Consider the following 20,538-nt stretch of genomic DNA (forward strand, 5'->3'; position numbering starts at 1 on the left):
AGGACAGAGATGGCTCAATATTTGGCCAATGGTCTGCCTGTCTCTGTGCCCAGGTGGCTGTCAGCCCTGATTGTTGGTAAAAAAGTGGGTGGACCTGCAGAAACTAGTTTTGCTCAGTAGATAGAGCATCGGCTTGTGGACTGAAAGGTCCCGGGTGTGATTCCGGTCAAGGGCATGCACCTTGGTTGCGGGCACATCCCCGGTGGGGAGTGTGCAAGAGGCAGCTGATCGATAACTCTCTCTCATCGATGGTTCTAACTCTCTATCCCTCTCTCTTCCTCTCTGTAAAAAATCAATAAAATATAATTTTTAAAAAAGTGGGTGGACCTTTAATTCCCAACCCCAGACACCTGTCCCAAGCCTGGGCCCGCCCCATGGTGGGAGCAGAGAAGGTGCCCGCTGAGTTGCTCACAACCCCCACGCCAGAATCCCAGCGGAGACTAGCTCTGGGGCAGGGCGGGTGCCGCCAGCCCTGCTTTACCTTTTCACCCCTTGCCCTGCTGGCGACCCAGGTTTATGGGGCTGCCTATCTTCTCCCACAGCTGCCAGGGGCCCTTATCTCCGCTCTGCTTACTCCGCAGAGCACACCCGCCCCGCTCCCACTGCTTTATGGGCCTTTTCCCCTCCGAGCAGCGGGGAGAAAGGCAGCCACAGGGGCTGTTTCCGGGCTGCTCGCCACAGCTGCCTCCTGTTAGGCCCTCCCTATGCCCCAAAGGCTGGCGGTGTGGGGTTGGCAGGGGGCACTCGTGGGCTGTCAGAGCTTTAGGGCGTTGGAGAGGGAACATCCCAGAACCGGCCTTTTCCATGTGGGGAGAGGAGGCAGATGCCACCCCCCCGCCAGCCAAACAAAGCCCCCCATCTTCCCAGTCTGCAGGGGCCAGCCAGAGCCGGAGCTGCACAGAGCCTGCCACCTGTCACCACGTCCCAGCATCCACCACCAGCCAGGCTCCAAAGGTGCCACCTGGCATCTCCCGATGCCTGCCGCAGCCCGAGGAGCCGGTGGGCCAGGGAGGGCAGGGCAGGGTGACACCAGGAAGACCATCGTGAGGAAACCGAGGCGAGGGATGTCAGGGGTCCTGTCCCCGGCCGAGCTGCAGAGCCGAGCTGGGAAAACAAAGGCCTGTCTGTGTCCAGGGTGAGGCCTGCGGGGTCTGAATGCCTTTCTCACTTTGTCTCCCCCTTTCTCTCCCTTTTTCCTCCTTCTTTCTGTCTCTGTGTCTCTGTCTCGCTCTCTGTCTCACACACACACACACACACACACACACACACACACGCACACGCACATACACACTCACACACGTGCATTGCTCTCTGGTCTTTCTCATTCTCCTCTGTCTCAGGTTTGCTTCTCTCTCTTCTCTGCTCTTTCTTCTGTTCTCCGTCTGTTTTGGCCGCTCTGTTCCACCTCTTCCTTCCCCCACCTTCCCTCCTGCATTTGTCTGCTTCCCGGGCCTCCCAGGCTGCCCACCTCCTCTCCCTGCCTCTCAGCGTGGACATGAGTTTCCCCTCCCCTTCCCTCCTCGCAAAAGTCACCAGCTGCTCAGCACAGGGCCCTGCCCACCCAACTTCACATCTGTCCGTGGAGCCCGCCGCCCGGGGGACAGGGAGGCACAAACCGTGTTCCCTCCTGGACGGATGGGGCCTGGCCTCGGGGCCAGCACTTTCCCTCGGCTTCCTCAGTCATCTTTTTAACCCCTGCACGTGACAGTGGCCCGGGGTGCCCACGTGGACACTACACGTTCATACCCATTATCTTATCTGATCTCAGATGGCACGGTGAGTCAGCCTGGTGGTTCCATCGGAGAGGAAAGTACGGAGTGAGCAGTTCTCTGAGGCCTCCTCTATGCCAATATCGACACACACGCCACCGCCTCCCGGGCTCACGCCAGCACTCCCTCGGGCCCACGGGCTCCGTGGTGTAAAGTAGGAGACGGTGCCCATTCTTCTTCTTTTTTTTAAATATATATTTTATTGATTTTTTACAGAGAGGAAGGGAGAGGGATAGAGAGTTAGAAACATCGATGAGAGAGAAACATCCATCAGCTGCCTCCTGCGCACCTCCCCACTGGTACATGCCCTTGATTGGAATCGATCCCGGGACCTTTCAGTCCGCAAGGCTGATGCTCTATCCACTGAGCCAAACCGGCCTTGGCGGTGCCCATTCTTCGATGCATGTCCCTGCCACCTGCCAGAACACAAATAAACGCACAAACTGAAAATAGTAAATAACAAATCTGTGCCATAGCCAAGAGCGGGCCCTCGGGGTTACCCAGCAGGCACCCTGCACCAATATACAAGGTGCGTCTACACAACACACCTGCAAGGGGCGGCTTGCGGCTTGAATTTCGCACCTGAGGACACGAATCCTGCTGCCACGGTCACAGGAGAGCAGCCTGCCTTTTCAGCTCCTCAAGCCGCTTGATCCTCCGGCTGGTCTTCCTGGCTCCCGGATGCTAGTCTGTCTGGGACTCACGAGCCATCTCTGATTCCCACTCCTTGAGTGTTCAGCTCACCCGGTTCCCCTAGAGCCGTGCTCGGCTAACTTCGGCTCTCAAGCCACATTCAGCACTTTGGTCCCTTGAGTGTGGCTCTTCCACAAAATACCACGGCCTGGGCGAGTCTATTTTGAAGAAGTGGCGTTAGAAGACGTTTACATTTTAAAAATGTGGCTCTTAAAAAAGAAATTTCAATTGTTATACTGTTGATATTTGGCTCTGTTGACTAATGAATTTGTCGACCACTGGTCTCAACTGAAATAGAATCCATATTGTCCCATTCAACAGATTGGAAGACTGAGCCCCAGGGGTAATTCACAAGATAGTGGCAGAGCTACTACCATCAAGCTCTTGTGAGTGCATTCTTTCTTTGGCAGGAAGGCACTAGAAAAGGAAGAGAGGAATGGCTTAAAATCCAGACGGCTTTTGAGTCACTATTTCCCATGTTGCCCCCGCGAATCAAAATGCTCGTCACACTGAAAGCAAACCACAGGCCTCTCACCAACACAGCTGAGTTATTATCAGCACTTTCCAGTTGACAAAATTATTTCTTATCTTTGAGTTTTACAGGGATAGCAATAAAAACCATTGTCAAGGGTATTATTACAATTCTTAACTACTAATGGAATTATGATGCTTGATGGAGTACTGGCGACGGGATGCACACATCACAACATGCAGGACCTTTTTATGTATCATCATCTCTGGGCTTCAGTGTTACCATAGCAATAAAACTCATATTCACCCAGAGTATCACCATTTTCCACAACTAATGGAATTATTGTTTTTGTTTGTGGTTTTAAGCCTGAGAATGAAATGTAATCCCATCAGCAGCAGTGAAATCTGTGGCGTCCTTAAACAACCGTGAATGGAGTTGGTTCCTCAAACCCATCCTCATCACTCCTCCTCAGCCCCGGGGCCTCTCTGTGTCTCTCATTCGGGGATCCTCATTTGTTAGGAGAGCCTTTGGGGCATTCATTCATAGCACAGGCCTTCGGTGAGTGCCAGGGGTGCAGACGTCAAGGACACGAGGGGCAGCTGGCATAGTAGTTAAGGGATCTATCTGGCTTTTGGGCCACCTGAACATGACTTTGAATCTCAGTTCTGATGGGTGGTCCTGGGTAAGTTTCCTTACTGCTTGAAGTTCGTGTTTCTTTTTAAAATACATTTTATTTATTTTTTACAGAGAGGAAGAGAGAGGGATAGAGAGTTAGAAACATCGATGATAGAGAAACATCGATCAACTGCCTCTTGCACACCCCTTACTGGGGATGTGCCTGCAACCAAGGTACATGCCCCTGACCGGAATCGAACCTGGGACCTTTCAATCTGCAGGCTGATGCTCTATCCACTGAGCCAAACTGGTTTCGGCAAAGTTTGTGTTTCTTTATTCTGGGGAGAGGGGGAGAGAGAGAGAGAGAGAGAGAGAGAGAGAGAGAGAGAGAGAGAGAGAGAGAGAGAGAGAGAGAGAAAGAGAGAGAGAAAGAGAGGGAGAGAGAGAGGGAGAGAGAGAGAGAGAGAAACCATTCCCCACCTGTCAAAGTAGGGGTGAGGACCAAAGTTGACTATCTTTGCAACATGCCTGGGAAAATGCCTGGTACAGGATAGATGCTCAATGGATGGTGGTAGTGGCTGTGTGTGTGGTTGCAGATGTTATAACCCGGCCCCTTTTCTCAAAGGATTTGCATTCTAATCCAGCAGACACTCTACAAGCGTGGCCTGTGCTATGCCGGGTGTCTTTGAAGAGCATCGAGCCTCCTGGGGTCCATCGGGGGCTTCTTGCTGCAGGTGACCTTGCTGTAGGCTGAGTCACAAAGCATGGGCCGCGTTGGCTCCTGGGAGAAAGGGGTAGAGGACTTTCCAGGCGGAGAGAACAGCCAGCGCAAACCAACAGGGCCCGAGGGTGGGCCACAGCATCCGGCTGTCCCACAGGCTGAGCGCCCCCCACAGGCGCTCTGTGACTTTGAGCAGCTCTCCCAAACTTCTTCCTGCTCAACGTGAGCACATCCATGAATAATAATAACACAGGGGCTTGGAGAGAGCCCGCAGGCTGTCTTTGGATGAAAGGAAGCATTACCATATTAACTAATTACACGAATTAAAATAAATTAATTAAATAAGTGGCTTAATGAGATTAGCGCATTTCTTGTTTAATTACCCATGACCGCTATTGATAATCATAATGGATTCTGCGCTTTGGCAGGTGACAAGGTGTCAGCGATCCGTGGAATTTAAAACCACGGAGGAGCGACACAGGCAGGTAGGATGCGGATGCCGCCAGGCCCCTGGCTGTGTCCTGCAAAACCCAACCCGGGCTCTTCTGTCTCCTCCCTCAGGAGATGTCTCAGACTCCTGTCCCCACTCCTGGAAAAGGGGGCAGGCCTGTCTTACCTCTGTGGGCCTCAGTGACGCTGAAATGAGGCAATGGCCACATCAAAGTCTGAGATCGACCCTGGGCCATCCCTGTGTTCGAGTCTCCAGGAGCCGGCCCAGCAGTTGTCCGCACGAGGACAGCGAGTGCCAGGGGGCAGGTGAGTGCCATGGTGGCTCATTCTTCCCCGACAGTCATTATATTTCACTGGTGGAACCCCTCAGGCCTCTACTTTTTTTTTTTTTAATCCTCACCTGAGGATATTTATTTATTTATTTATTTTTACATAAAAAAGTTGATTTCAAAGAGAAAGGGAGAGGGAGAGAGATAGAGAAGCATCAATGATGAGAGCGAATCATTGATTGGCTACCTCTTGCATGCCCCCCATGGGGATCGAGCTCACAACCTGGGCATGTGCCCTTGACCTGAATCGAAACCGCCCCCCCCCCCCCCCCCCATAACCTTCAATTGGCAGGGCAACACTCTATCCACTGAGCCAAACTGGCCAGGGCTCCATTGATTTTTAGAGAGAGTAGAGGAGAGAGGGAAAGAGAGAGAGAAATATTGCTATGAGAGAAACACATCGATTGGTTGCCTCCTGCACATGCCCTGACCAAGGCCTGGGCTGGGGAGAAGCCTGCAACCCAGTTACGTGCCCTTGACCAGGACTGAACCCAGGACCCTTTGGTCCACAGGCCAGCACTCTACCCACTGAGCTAAACCGGCAAAGGTCAGGCCTCTGCTTTTCAGCTGGGTCTCACAGCTCCTTCAGAGTGCTAATTGCCTCCACCCAGAGCAGCCCCCTGACCTCCCTGCTGGGCGGAGCTGAGGCCTGAGGATACTGACAGTCCTGGAGGCCATGAGGAGTCCAGGGCGTCAGCTGTGAGGCATCAGCCTCAGGAAAAGGTTTGCCGGCTCTAGGGAAGGGGGTGCCCCTCCTCCTACAGAGGGGAGGGGTTATCTACCAGGTGGGCTCAGAGGAATCTGGTCTAGTGTTCTTAAACTATGCCACCTCTCTGTCCCTATCCCAGGTCTCAGGGTTCGCTCTTCCTCCCTCTGCTCCCTGATTATTTATCACAGGCCTGCTGTGGCCATGCATGCCATTCTCTTGTAGACTTTCACCTTGAATGAGAGCCTAGGCCTGGCTTCCAGAACATTCCACCGGCATCTGAAGGAGACGGGTGTGCTTAGCGCTGCCATGAAGGCAGCATGATGCTGCCTTTTAAAAAATATATGCTTTAAAAATTTTTTTTAAAAATTGATTTCAGAGAGGAAGGGAGAAGGAAAGAGAAATAAAAACATTAATGATGAGAGACAATAATTGATTGGCTGCCTCCTGCATGCCCCCTGCCAGGGATTGAGCCTGCAACCTGAGTACATGCGCTGACTGGGAATCAAACTGTGGCCTCCTGGTTCATAGGTCAACGTTTAACCCCTGAGCCACACAGGCCGGGCTCTGCCTTGAGTGGATATCTGGCTGATCGAGGCTTGCCATTGGCTGTTGGCAGGGTTTCTCAAGCCATTAAGAAAAGCCAGCTCACGGCACCATCTTCATCACGACCATCACTCCATGCTGGTGAAGTCCACCGCTCAGTTTCTCTGTCCATCTGTCCTTCGTCCTGGTCACCCACAGGGGCAGCCCTGGGAGCTGAGTGCTGTTGATTCCAGGGATTAGGGATCGTTCCCAAATGCCACCCTTGGCTGCTTTCTGGGGCCGCTCCAGAACCCCCTTGTCTTCTCCCGGTTCCCCCGAAGGAGTGCATGGGGACAATTTCTTTGGACTGGGGTCCTGGAAGGAGAGCGAGGACCGAGGGACATAAACCCCAGAAAGAAGGGAAGCCAGCAGGGAGCTGCCCTCATTTTGATGAGGGCTTGGCCACCTCTACGAAGGACGAGGCGATCATTCCCCACGTACCTTCTAGAAGCTCTGGGTGAGGTTCCAGAACCGTCTCCCAAGGAAAGAATGGGAGAATGTGTCACCAGCTCCGGTCCCTGGTTGACCGAGAACTGTGCGATGGGGTTTTAGCTGCCCTGTACTTGGAACTCATAGGTTAGTGAGGGCTGAGTGGCGTCCCCCAGGCTCCTGGGGCAGCAGGAGGTGAGCCCTGCATGGTGGGGCCGGAGGTGAGGCCACGGCGGGCTGCACACTCCGGGCACTGGTGGAGGCTGCGCGGCCCCCTCCCCGCAGCAGTGGCTGCAGGAGGAGGGGAGGCCGAGAAGACCCGAGATGGTGCTCACAAGCGGCCCACGTGCGAAGCACCCGGTGCAACGTGAGGGCACGGCGGGGAAGGCGGCCCCGGGAACTGGCACGCACGGAATAATAGATGAATAATAGATGAGCGAAAGGAGAGAGCCAGTGCCTGGCCTTTGGCGAGGGGCCTCCTGCATATTTCAGCGGCTCCGCTCACACGCTCAAAGAATGTGACCTCGGGGTCCCCGAGCGCGTCCCACCAACATGTCTGTGCCGGACCGACAGGACTTCCAACTGTCCGTGGCCTCTGCGGACTTCACGGAGGCGGGGGCAGCCTGGAGGAGGACAGAGCCCAGAGGAGCAGGCCTGCAAAGCCCAGGTGGCCTGCGCTCGGAGCCTTCTGGGCCTGGGTTCGCACCCAGGTTCGATCACATTAAAACGCGTGCGGGTGTCTGCCTCCGGGAAGCTCAGATAGATGCACTGTTTCCTATCCCTCCTCCTAAGCACAACGAAAACCCAGGGCAGCACATAGAAGACGAGTGTGAGAAGATTCTGGAAGGCGGAGAGAAGGCAGGCTGGCTAGGGAGCTCCCTGGGGGAGGGCCTTCCAGATTTCTGTGCCAGCACAAACCCGCTCAGGTATGAGGGGCCACTGGGACATTCTCAGGGGAAGGAAGGCGAAGAGGATTCGTCACCTCAGGCCTGCCCTGAAGGATGATGGGGAAGAGCTCCAGACAGTGTTGAAGGAGGGTTAGGGAGTAGGAGGAAGTGGACGCGGTTAAAAGGGCAACGTGGGGCGTCCTCGTGGCATGGACGCGCTCGGGGTCCTGTGTCATCGCCGATATCCTGGTTGTACCTACTGTGAACGTCGCACCGGAGTTCTGTGAGAGGGTATTGCCCCGGGGGGGAGACCTGTGGAGGGGAGCCGGGGCTTCTCTCTGCCTGTCAGCAGTGTTTCACGTGAGACTCCAGTCGGCTCGGAAGAAAAACGTTTCATTGCAAATGCGAGGCCGTGGGCAGGTCCCTGCTCTCAGCCTCAGGCTTCCCCATCTGTGACATGAAGGGGATAACGAAGACCCCCCACTGCAGACGGGAAGCACCAGGGTGCCGCCGTGGTAAGGACACTCAGGAAAGCAAGACTGTGACCCAGGACAGCATCCAATGCATGGGAACTGCTTGCTGTGTGTTAGCGATAGTTCCTGCCAACTATTTCATGGGATAGCCTCTTAGCCCTTAAATCACGTTCCCACACCCAATCCTTACCCAGGCTGGGAGTTAGACACGCCCAGGTGGGCCACTTTACCAGAGGGGGAGAATGAGGCTTCAACCAGTTGCCAAGGTCACACGGCGGATAAGAGGCACCAGTGGGATTTGAACCCAGGCCTCCCCGTTCCTTTTTAAAAAAAAATATTTTATTGATTTTTTTTTTTTCTTTACAGAGAGGAAGGGAGAGGGTTAGAGAATTAGAAACATTGATGAGAGAGAAACATCGATCAGCTGCCTCCTGCACACCCACTACTGGGGATGTGCCCACAACTAAGGTACATGCCCTTGACCGGAACCGAACGTGGGACCTTTCAGTCCACAGGCTGACGCTCTGTCCACTGAGCCAAACCGGTTTTGGTCCTCCCTATTCCTTCTGCCCAGATTCTGAACCCCGTAGCCCAGGTATTGGCTCTTTCTCCAAGTGTTTTGTTCTGTGTGTGTGTCTTCTCTTGCTCAGAAAGGTCCATGGAGTTTGCCTTTTCCAAAAATCAGGACTTTTTAAAAACACTGTGAGATGCGGGACAAATTGCTAAAAATCGGGACTGTCCCACCAAAAGCGGGACGTCTGGTCACCTTATTACTGAGTGCTCTCTCCTGCTCTGCCCACGGGAGGCTGATGCGAGAAGGGCGGTCCTCGTCACCGGGGTCAGAGTGCACGGTGACCCCGCTGCTTCAGCAGCCGGAGCCCTGAGGTGCCGGCGGGTTTCTGGGACGGCGGGAAGCCTCCCCCAATAGCGTGTGTGCAGGGTACGGGGTGCAGGGGATGGAGGGCTGAGCGGGACTGTCCAGAAGGACCCTTTCCCCTAGGTTTCTGGGAAGGGGGCTCAAGTCCAAGGTCTTTTTTCCTAAAGGGGGCTGTGTGGCCTGGGAGAAGAGGATTGTGTAACCACGACAATGATAACACAAACAGCAACCACGGGAGACACGTAGCATGAGCAGCAGGCTGGCTTATCAGCAGAGCACTTGGCAGGCGTTAACTAATTAAAACCCCTCCAAGGTGAGCAGTTATTGATTTGGGAGGAAAGATGGCGAAAAAAAAACCAACCAACCAACAAAGCTGTGAGGAGGTGCGTACATCCAGCCAGCTTAGAGGAGTCCGTCTAAGCCACAAGTCCCTTCGTTTTCTAATGGCTCCATCCCTGGGGGCTTTGGGCTCCGCCCAGGGGGTCTTGGGAGGCCGATGATCCCCTTCCAGGCCTTGGGTCCTCTGCACCAAACTGTAAGAAGGTGCTGGAAACACCCCACAGTGACAGTCACGCTGCTTCCTGCGCACGGAGCATGTACTCAGTGCCAGGCAGGGAACCAAGTGTTTACTGACATTATTTCATTTGACTTTAACAAATGCCCACGAGGTAAGTCACATTATACCCACTTTACAGGCTGGGAAACTGAGGCTGCACACGATGAAGTGACTTCCCCGAAGTCCCATACCTAGCAAGGAGAGACCCGTATCTTGGGATGTCTGGAAGGTTCTGCACAGACGTGCTGCCATTCATCCTTAAACGGAACCTCCGTCCCGGGCACCTGTTCTTACAGATGGGGAAACCGAGGCCCGCAAGGAGCAGGGCGTGACTTATACATGGTGGGGCCAGGACACTGGGCAGGCCTGAGTCCAAGGCCATTCTCTTTCTCCCCCTAGACCCTGAGACAGACAGAAAGAGGAGCTCTATCTTGAAGGAGATGTTTTCTTTCTTTCTTTTTTATTTTTTAAATCTTTATTGTTGAGAGTATTACAGATCTCTCTGTCCCCCCACCCCCAACCTGGACCAGGCCTTCACCACCCTCAAGTCTGTGTTCCTGGGCAATGCATGCATGTTTATAAGCTCATTGGTTAATCTCTTCCCGCCTCCCTTTCCCGCTTCCCTCAGATTCGGCAGTCTGTGCCATGTGTCCATGTCTCTGCTGTTTATTCATCAGTTTCTTTTACTCATTAGGTTCACATATGAGTGAGATCATGTGATACTTGTCTTTCTCTGATGGCGCTGAGCGTGGAGAGTGTGGCTTCAGCCTGAGACCCTGGTCTGACAGGCCACCTGGGTGCTCTCCCTGCCCCCTCCCTCCTCGGACAGGGTCCCAGAGAAGAGGAGAAGAGGGGTGAGGGAGGGCTGCCAACTGGGATAGCACGTGGCTTCCAGGAGACTGGCGAGAGGGAGAGGCGGGGTGCACGGGCCTGGCTTCTCCTTCCAAACTCAGTGCACGGATGTGAAGGGCAGCGGGGCTGGGAGTGGGCGCCGAGCTGAGTCCCTCCACGTGGGAGAGCGAGGCAGGGGTGAGGCTTACGTGGCCTCCGTTACCAGAGCACTGAGCGGGGCTCCGAACACATCTGTGTGATAGGCGAGTCTGTGTGCAAAGCAGGGGGGTGATCCGCACTCTCCCAGGACAGGTGAGGATCCCACGAGGCTCCCCCTTGAGGACCTCGGGGAGGAGGGCCCTGCCCGAGGGAGCCTGGGATGCCCTGCATGGCCCGCTGCACTCACCCCTCCTCCCAGCTGGGACAGTGTCTCCTCCTAAGCCCCACGTACCTGTTTTATTCTACACCATAAAGTGGATCAGCGGAGAATTTACAATCAAGGCTATAAAGTAATAACAAGTAATATAACAGCAGAGAGGCTATTTCGTTGGGTTCAGGTGGAGGTGAGCGAGGAGTTCAGAAGTTCAAGACCTCAGGGCATTTCCTGGCAGCTGATAAGCCTCCCCGTGGCAGACGCAGAGGTTCCTCGAAGTCTGAACAAGGGGTGGGGGGAAGGGGGCCACTGTTGATGGTTCTCAGACTGGACCGATAAAAACCTGTGGGTGATGAGGAACTTTTGTAATAATATAAACAATAAAGATTGATTAAAAAAAAAAACACACAAAAAAAACACCTGTGGGCTTGGGTAGTGCCCCCAAGACAGGCACTGGGTGGGGTGCCACTTTCTCGGACTCACCTGTCTGTATGCCACCCAGGAGGTCGTCTTCCCTGGCTTCTGTCCTGTTTGGAACATGTAAAGGGAGGGCAGCGTGTGGCCAGCAAAGTGAACCAGCTCAGCCTGCCATATGGTGTCCGCCAAGCCTAGGTTCACGTCCTGATTCCTACTCACTGCGGTGTGACCTTGGGCAAGTCCCTCTTCCTCTCCGGGCCCGAAGGCTCTGACCTGATGGGGAAGCCAGGAGGCAGCAGGTGGGGATTCCAGTTCCGAATCTGCTGACCATGGGGTCTTCATCGATCCCTCTGGAACGAACGATGGTGATTCCCTTATGCGTTGTTCCTTCAGCATTATTGACACGTTATTTGCCCCTGGGAGCTGCTGGAGGTCTGAGGAGACCGTCCTGGAGACACAGGCCAGGACCAACGGAGCAGACCTGAGAGGATGATCTGGATCCCGGCCTGCAATCTAATCCCTCCCCCCATAATTAATCCCTTACCCCAAGCTCTGTGCCTGAGCTTCTGCCCTGTGTGTGCTGTAGGCCCACCAGCCCACATCGGCTTTATCCACCTGTCATGCCCTGAACCTCAGAGTTTTACGGAACTCTTTACCGACACCTCCTTGAGTGAGTCTTCTGAGAGAGGTTGGGAAGCATTGCATCCTATGGTCCATCGTAAAAAGTCACGTGCATATCAGCAAAGTCAAGGCCCTGAAAAGTCCTGCAATGAAAACATATAAGCAAAGAACGTTTGTTTTTTATTTTATTAAAAAAATATATTTTATTGATTTTTCACAGAGAGGAAGGGAGAGGGATAAAGAGTTAGAAACATGGATGAGAGAGAAACATCAATCAGCTGGGGATGTGCCCACCAAGGTACATGCCCTCGACGGGAATTGAACCTGGGACCTTTCAGTCAGCAGACCGACACTCTACCCCTGAGCCAAACCGGTTTCGGCTAGGACGTTTGTTTTTAAATATAGCCCCTCCTCAGATATCACAGGGCAATTATGTTCAAAGAACAGGCTCTAGAAACGTGGACCTAGGAGGAGTCCCACCTCTTGGGCAGGCCCGGCTTGGTTAGATGGGCTGCTCAGGTCGGTGGCCCACTTCTCCCTGAAGCCCAGGCCGGTCAGAAGCTCCGGGGCCAGGCAGCTCTCCTCCACAACACCCTGTCATCCCTAAGAGGGTCTGCGCTTGTCGCCTCCAATAATCCCCGACGTGACTTCTGGTTCCCGTGAGAGATGGTGACTCGGGAATGGAGGAGGGTCTGCAGGCCGCTCCTTGCCCCCGAAGAGAGCGTTGGAGGAGTCGGCTCCCTCTGGGACTTCCGCCCTGGTTTTGTGCGAAGCTTCATCCTCCGATTGCCCTGAGCCCCAGGGCAGGTCAGGCCTGCAGTCCACATTCACCTCTGTGAACATGGTTCAGTGACCACCAAGGAATTACTACAAGTCCCCTCAGAGAAGCAAGCTCTGAGAGCACAGTGGAATGGCCCTGTCGTTGGCTGCTGAATGGCTAGCGCTGATGTGGCTTCCGGCCTGTAGTAGGCGCTCTGTGAGCACCCCGGAAGGAATGAATGTGTCCTTCCCGGGGTCATCTGACAGTTGAAAATGAACTTTGCTTTAGGGCCTTATATGCAGAGATCACATGCTGGATAAGAAGACAACTTTGTCCTGGGCTTGACTGCACCGTTAGGAAATTTTTAAGGAAGGACCCAAGCCTGGGGAATCAGAGTTCCTGGGATTTCATACCCGGCTGCCTCCCGACTCTCTCTTCCAGCGGGTCAGCTGCTGCTTTCCCACTAGCCTTGCTCTCCAGGCCTTGGGAATTTCGTTCATGCTGTTCCACTCCTGGAAGGCCAGACCTCCATTTCTCTCCTCTCCTCTCCTCTCCTCTCCTCTCCTCTCCTCTCCTCTCCTCTCCTCTCCTCTCCTCTCCTCTCCTCTCCTCTCCTCTCCTCCTCTCCTCTCCTCTCCTCTCCTCTCTCTCTCTCTCTCTCTCCCCCACCCACTTCCCCCACCCTCCAACCCCAACAGTTGGAAACCTACCCCACCTTTGTGAAAACTCTTCAGACTGCTCAAAGCACCCACCTCTCGTCCTTGACTGAATTCCTCTGGCAGAATGAACTTGGCCACACTTTTAGGCCCTTACCTTGGGATTTCACTGTTTCATTGACTGTTTCCCCAATGAGATGTCACATTTCCTGAAGGTCGTGTGTCACACCTTCTCGGCTCAGAGTGTGGCACAGTACCTACTGGGCACACTGGAGCTGGTCAACATGCCTCCCAGTACCGTTAACGGAATACTTGCTCTGTGGGGTATCACGCCACATGGCCTCTGCATGGCCTTATGGAGCCAACAATTCCTTGTCATCCCATTTTGTAGACGAGAACACTGAGGATTGTAGAAGCTTGCACAGCCAGGAAGCAGTGGTAGTTTTGGGGCACAAGCCCAAGACTTCCAGAGCCTGGGCACTTAAGGCATCACCCTGGATGTGTCAAACGCACAGGGAACACCAGGGTGAGGCCGGGCTGCACAATCCCCGCTGGAATCCAAGGTTCATGCCCCCGACTGGAATCAAACCTGGGACACCCCAGTCCACAGGCTGACGCTCTATCCACTGAGCCAAGCCGGTCAGGCCCATCCCACCTTTTAATGCCTGAAGCATCTCTACAACCTTCCCTGATTTTGATTATGATCTTTGTAAATTTTGGGATTTAAACAAATCTCCAACTCTGAGCACATGGCCAGCATTCTAACTCTCTTTCCCTCTCACTTCCTCTCTGTAAAAAAAAAAAAAAATCAATAAAATATATTAAAAATGTTTTTATTGATTTGTAGAGAGGGAGGAAGAGAGACAGGACAGAGAGAGAGAGAGAGAATCTTGACGAGAGAAGAACATCATTGTTTGGCTGCTTCGCTTGTGCCCCCTTTTCCAGGGCATTGGACCTGCAAACTAGGCATGTACTCTGACCAGGAATTGAATCAGCAACCTCTGGGTTCCTGAGTTGATGCTAAACTGCTGAGCCAGTCTGGCTGGGCTGAGGAATGCTTTTTAAATAGGTGAAATAAAATACAGAAGATTGTAAAAGAAACCAGGTATAATGAAATTCAGCTCCACATAGTAAAACCTGTGTGTTCCTGCAGTTCATGCTACATGCGCTTCTTTATGAACACACTCAGTATCCGGGATAGATACAGCGCCCATAAACAGATGGAAGTGTCGGGGCAGACGAAGTCACAGGCATGGGGAGCCACCACTGTGTAACTTGTTGTCTGCAATCACAACAGAAGTAGATGCTACATCTTAGCGAGGGGGTCTGTGACAACACAGAGGCACATGTCTTCGGGATGTAGATATATAATAAGGAAATTGAGCTGATAAGAGGTTAGTGTTTGGAATAAATTGATAACAATTAAGGTTAAATAGAAAAATGTCAAATAATGTCCTTGTTTGCTTTACAAGATAATTTTTTTCTGGATTTTTAAAAAGCCCCTTTACACGGTAAAATGTGTTATTAATGTATTTTTTGTAAAAAAAAAATCCCTTTTGTTTCCCCAACATATCAGGGAATATGTCTTCATTCTTCCCCTGTTACTCAACAGTTAAGGTGGAAGAGTGCCGTGAAGTTCTCATGGTCTGGATGTATTATATTCTGCCCTCCCCCCACTTAAGGAAATGATCTCTTGAATGTCAGATGCTCTCCCCACTCAAGTCCTCTGGTGTAGCCAGAGCAAAGCCCTTTGGCGTATGATGCTCTGCTACTTCCTGTGGGTGACAGGCTTTTACTTGAGCCTCATTTTTCATCATCTCTACAGGGCCAATTGCAATCTGAATCCCAAAGAGATGAGAAAGGGTGAACAGGATAGGGGCTCAGCAAGCATGAGCTCCCTCAAGGTCAAATAGGGTGTGCACAGCCGATGAGACTGCATGTGATGCCCTTGATACCCTCTTCTTTGCCTGCAAGACTCTCCTCCAGTTTTATTGAGGTGTAATTCACAAGTAAAGATTGCATGTATTTAAGGCATATAACGTGATGGTTCAATATATATTGTGAAGTGATTATTAGTCAAACGAATAAACACACCTATCCCCTCACACAGTTACTATGATCACGATCATCATCATCATTATTATTGGTGCAGTGTCTACCTCTTAGCATATTTCAAGAGCACAATAAAGTCTACCTCTTAGCATACTACATGGTCACCATGCTGGACATCAGATTCCCAGAACTTAATTCACTTTATAATAGAAAGTTTGTACCTTTTGATTAATCTCTCTCCATTTTTTCTATATCTCCCCCCTGCACCCCCACCCCGATCCAGCCTCTGGTAATCACTATTCTACTCTCTGGTTCTATGAGGTCAGCTTTTTGAGATTCCACATATTAAGTGAGATCAGACAGTGTTTTGTTTTGTTTTTCTCTCTGTCTGGTTAATTTCACTTAGCACAATGTTCTCCAGGTTCATCCATGCTTTGGCAAGTGGCAGGGTTTCCTCAGTTTTTAATGGCTGAATAATGTCCCATTACATATACACATACACCATATCTTCTTTCTCCATTCATCTATAAATGGATGTTTAGGTTGTTTCCGTATCTTGGCTATTGTGAATAATGCTGCAATGAACATGGGAGTGCAGATATCTCTTTGAGATGCTCATTTTACTTCATTTGAATATATACCCAGAAGTAAGATTGCTGGAGCACATGGTAGTTCTATTTTTAACTTTTTTAGGAACCTCCATACTGTTTTCTATAATGGTTATATCGATTTGCATTCCCACCACAGTTGCATAAGGGTTCCCTTTTCTCCAAACACTAGTCAATACCGGTTCTATGCTGTCGTTATAATAGTTTATTGTGCTATTAATAGATTTCCCGTGGGGGGTGAAAAGTTCAGTGGTCAAAGTCTGAGACACACTGGGTTTCATGGAGTTACACACTCTCATAGATCCTGGTGTCTCTCCCGTGGATCTTCCTAGAAAATTTTGAGAGGCAATGGCCTCTGTGCTTCTTGACCAGGGAGCTTACACATTTCCCAAAGTGACTCACCCTAGGAATACTCTTCATCCAACACTTAGGAACATCTCCCGAGCCACCCATGGCCAGGGTTTCTAGCTCTAGAGAAGACAGCAGAGAGCATCTTAGTTTCTTCTCCCAGGAACTTTTTAACCTATGTGTACAGTAGCTATGATGTGCTTAGTATCTACTACGTATTAGACATGCCAGGAGACTCTCTGTGCCTCTGTTTCCCATAGATAAAGTAAGAATGTGAAAAGTGTCTCCCCACTAGGGCTGTTAGGAGGGCTCAATGAGTCATGTTTACTAAGTGTGTAGAACAGCACATGGTACTTTACCTGTGCTTGCCAAGTAGGTATGCAGTCATTTTTCCATGCAGTTATCCTTTGCAAATGAGGCAGATGGCTTCCCGTCGTCAGATGAGGAAACTGAGGACTGAGCCTAAGATCCTTGACATTCTTTGTCAAGGGAGGGGAATTCTGCAATTTCGTTCTGTGCAGCCAGGGAAGCTGCCATGGACTCCCAGAACGGGAAGGATGCTGGTATGTGCCGAACCTTTCTGCCCTCACCCGTGTGTCCTCCCCCACGCACTCACCATGCTCCAGCCCTCCTGCCGAGACTTTGGACTTGCTGGGCTAGGTGCCTGGGCCACTGCCCCAAGTCTTCTCAAGTTGCGGTCTCAGCTTCCGTATCTTGATCCTACAGAGGCTTTGCCTTCTCCCCTAATTTAATTATTCCCTGTCCCGTTATGACCACATCGCCCATTTGAGACCTTCATAGTTCTCTGAAATTATGACATTTATTCTTGTTTACTCTGTTCTTGTTTGTTTTTCTTCTGTCCCCATCAGGATATAAGCTCTGATCCAGAAGGACATTTTTTTCTCTCTGCACACGATTGTTTTTCTACCTTCACACAGTGCTTTGAACAAAAAGGTGCTCAAATATTTGCTAACTGACGGAATACTACACTCCTAAGGAGCTCTTCGGCATTGGCTCGTACACATGGGCTTTCCGGAAGCTCATTCCTTCCTAAGGCCATCAGCTCTGCTGTCTGTGGCTTTGACCGTTCGAAAGTCCCCTCTCTAACTGGATCACTTCACCCCTTTGGTACCTGCAGAATAAGACTCTTCCTATCACCTTTGCAGGTGAGCTCAAGTTGGTGGCCCCATCTTTTGTTTGTCCTTCCTTTCTCCCCTTCACGTGGCCTCTCAGGTGAGACATACACATGGAGATCCCCCGCCCCCACCTTATCTTTCAATGGAAATCCCCAGATGGCTGACTGCTCACCATCAGGTACCAGGGAACAGAAACCCACTGTCTTTCAGCCCAAGAATGAAGAGGAAACTTGGACAAACAATTCATATTTCTAGAAGTTTATTGTGCTATTGATATATTTCCTGTGGGGGTGGAAAGGTCAAAGTCTGAGACACACTGGGTTTCACGGAGTTACACACTCCCGTGGATCCCGGTGTCTCTCCCGTGGATCTTCCCAGAAACTTTGGGCTGCGATGGGCTCGGTGGTTCTTGACCTGGGAGCTGCAGCTCACACATTTTCCCAATGGACTCACCTCTTCATCCAACCCCTTGAACATCTCTGGAACCACCCATGTCCAGGGCTTCTGATTTGGGAAATCCTTTTCTAGATGTTTCTTAGCCTTTCTAGCTCTAGGATTTCATCATTCTGGAGAGGAACCTTGTAGGGATAGGACATTATTTTTCTACTAAGTCTTCAAGGAGAGGCCTGCCTGGCCCACCACTGATGGAGGGAGCAGACGCACTGGGAAGGAGCTTAAATGTTTCTCTTTTCCCATCGCCATGGGCAGCCATCTTTCTTCCTTGTCTTCCCTCTTCATTCCCCAACCCCCAGGCAGATTTATGACCCCCTTCAAATAACATCTCAGGATTCTTGGGGAGATAAGAGCCTCCAGGTAATTGTTTGGAAGCTGTAAATGACTTAAATAGGTTAGGAGTCTAATTACCGCCAAATGACTTTATTGCCTCCTGGTGATAACAGGGCTGTAACCTTCTCCCCCTGGGGAGGACCGGCCCCACCCCCAGGGGTCACACAACGGTCAGGGCCCTGGCAGCCAGGGAAGAGGAGAGAGGCCTTCTCCCAAACCCACACCCTGGCAGCGCCTAAAGCTTTGTGCTGGTGGAGGCAAGCACACTGGGACCTCGTGGGCTCATCCTCTCCTCTGCCACCGTTGTCTTCCTGAGGACCTTGGCAAGTCCCTGCCACTCTCTGAGTCTTCACACTTGCCTGCAAGGCCTGCTTTTCCATTCTGTATGCAATCCAGGAGCCTAGTCCTGCTTATTATTTATGCTAGTTGTTCAGAAGTTTACTGTGGTAGAGGGTACTGGGGCTGGGGGAGAGGAAGCATATAATATACATAACTATGCCCAATGCAGGATTTACTCACTCATTTATCCACCCCTTCTCGATATTCATTGGCATTTACTATATGCTAGACAATGTGCTAGAAATGAAAACAGATGCAGTTAATATGGAGAGGAACACACACACACACACACACACACACACACATACCATTAATATAGTCATATTATAAATTTTGTCTATAGCAATCCAACGCTTTGGCATCCGGGAACGCTGAGTTCACATTAGACTTCTGCTTTGTGACCCTCAGTCGGTTAACCCACCTCTGACACTTAGGATCTGTATCATAGGATTTGGTGTGAGATTTAAAGCGTGTGGCACTATGGGGCCACCAAGTCCATAATAAAGGTACACAGTGTGATGGGAATGAAAAGGAGGAACCATTATAAAAGATAACATATAATTTATCTCTGAGAAGTTATCTGTAAAGATAAATATAAGCTCTTTCTAAACTACCAAGACATGCCTGTAACAGCCACCAGCATATTCTGAGCATTTGGGAGATGTTATCATTACAAAGGGGGAGGTGGAGGGCAATGGGGCAGAGCCAGAGCAGCCTTTGAGTTGGGCCTGGAAGCATGAGTGGGATTTCAATAGGTGGGAAGAGGGAGGGCATTCCTAGCCAAGGGAAGTGTAGGGCAAAGGGCATGAAATAGGACTGAGCCAGAGTGTTCTGGGAGCTTCACATTATTCAGCGTGGTGGAGGCAGGGCACATGGAAGGTTGTGGAAGGAGAGGAGGTTGGAAAAAGGGTGGGAGAAGGGGCCTTTGGGAAACCAGGCCTGTTAGGGCTTTGGATTGCCCTTAACCTTGTCTTCCTATAATTTCCATATTGGTCCCAGTGTTGCCCTCAGGGGCTGTGTAGAGCAGGTCTTCTCTCTTCCTAAGACGAGCCCTTCAGACATTTGAACACAGGCTAGGTCTCCAGAAATCCCTCCTTTGCATCCCAAACATCCCTGACTCTTTCGTGCCACCGTCAGGAGACCTGTCTTGAGAACCTGCGCTTTCAGATCAAATAATGTATTTCATACCGTCTTACTGACATTTGAAAATGATGAATGAGGTTGAGGACATTTCCATGGGTTTAGTGTCCATTTGTATGCTTTTCTGTGAATCTCTAGTTTCTGCTCTTGGTCCATTTCCTATGGCTTGTCTCCTTCTTAGCAACTGAACTGTCAAGAGCCAATGGGTATTAAAGAAATGTTTCTGTCTATCTAAACACATCCTAGGTATAAACCTTTTAACTTGAGTTCTAGAGTTTGAAAGGCAGTAAATAATGATTTTCTAAATTCATAGTGTTGGACAAATATAAAACATTTCCCTGTGTCATTTGATATCACCTCACAGCTAACTTCCGAAGCAAGTCTTGTCATCCCTATTCAATTGATGATGAAGGTAAGATTCAGAGTAATTAGCAACTTCGGGTCTGGAAAAATTGTGAAACCTGAAATGGGCATATAAAGATTACTGAGGGTGGGAAACGGGTAAGAGATCAACCAAAGGACTTCTATCATACATATAAGCATAACCAACGAACACGAGGGCATGTGCTGGGTGGCAGTGGTCGGGGAGAGGTCACTGTGGGGGTGGGGGGTGGGGAAGGAGACATATCAATAAAGAATAAATTTTTAAAAATTGCTAGGTGTTCTGCCTAGCCTACTCTTCCCAGATTTCTGCACCCTTCATTGTCTTTGAGCTGTTTTTCAACTCTTTATCTGCAGAACTGGTAACAAGACAAATGATTTCTGTCCATAGAAATGCAAATAAATTGCGTCCCAGGGAGATGCAATTGTGTTTCTCTGGCCTAGGACCCTTTCTGCTCTCATTGTGATTCACAGCAGTGTTCCAGATTGCCTCGATATGGATCCGTTTTTCCAATTCTCCCTGGAACT

The sequence above is a fragment of the Pipistrellus kuhlii genome, unplaced genomic scaffold (genome assembly GCF_014108245.1).
Source record: "Pipistrellus kuhlii isolate mPipKuh1 unplaced genomic scaffold, mPipKuh1.p scaffold_m20_p_3, whole genome shotgun sequence".
In the NCBI taxonomy this organism is placed as follows: Eukaryota; Metazoa; Chordata; class Mammalia; order Chiroptera; family Vespertilionidae; genus Pipistrellus; species Pipistrellus kuhlii.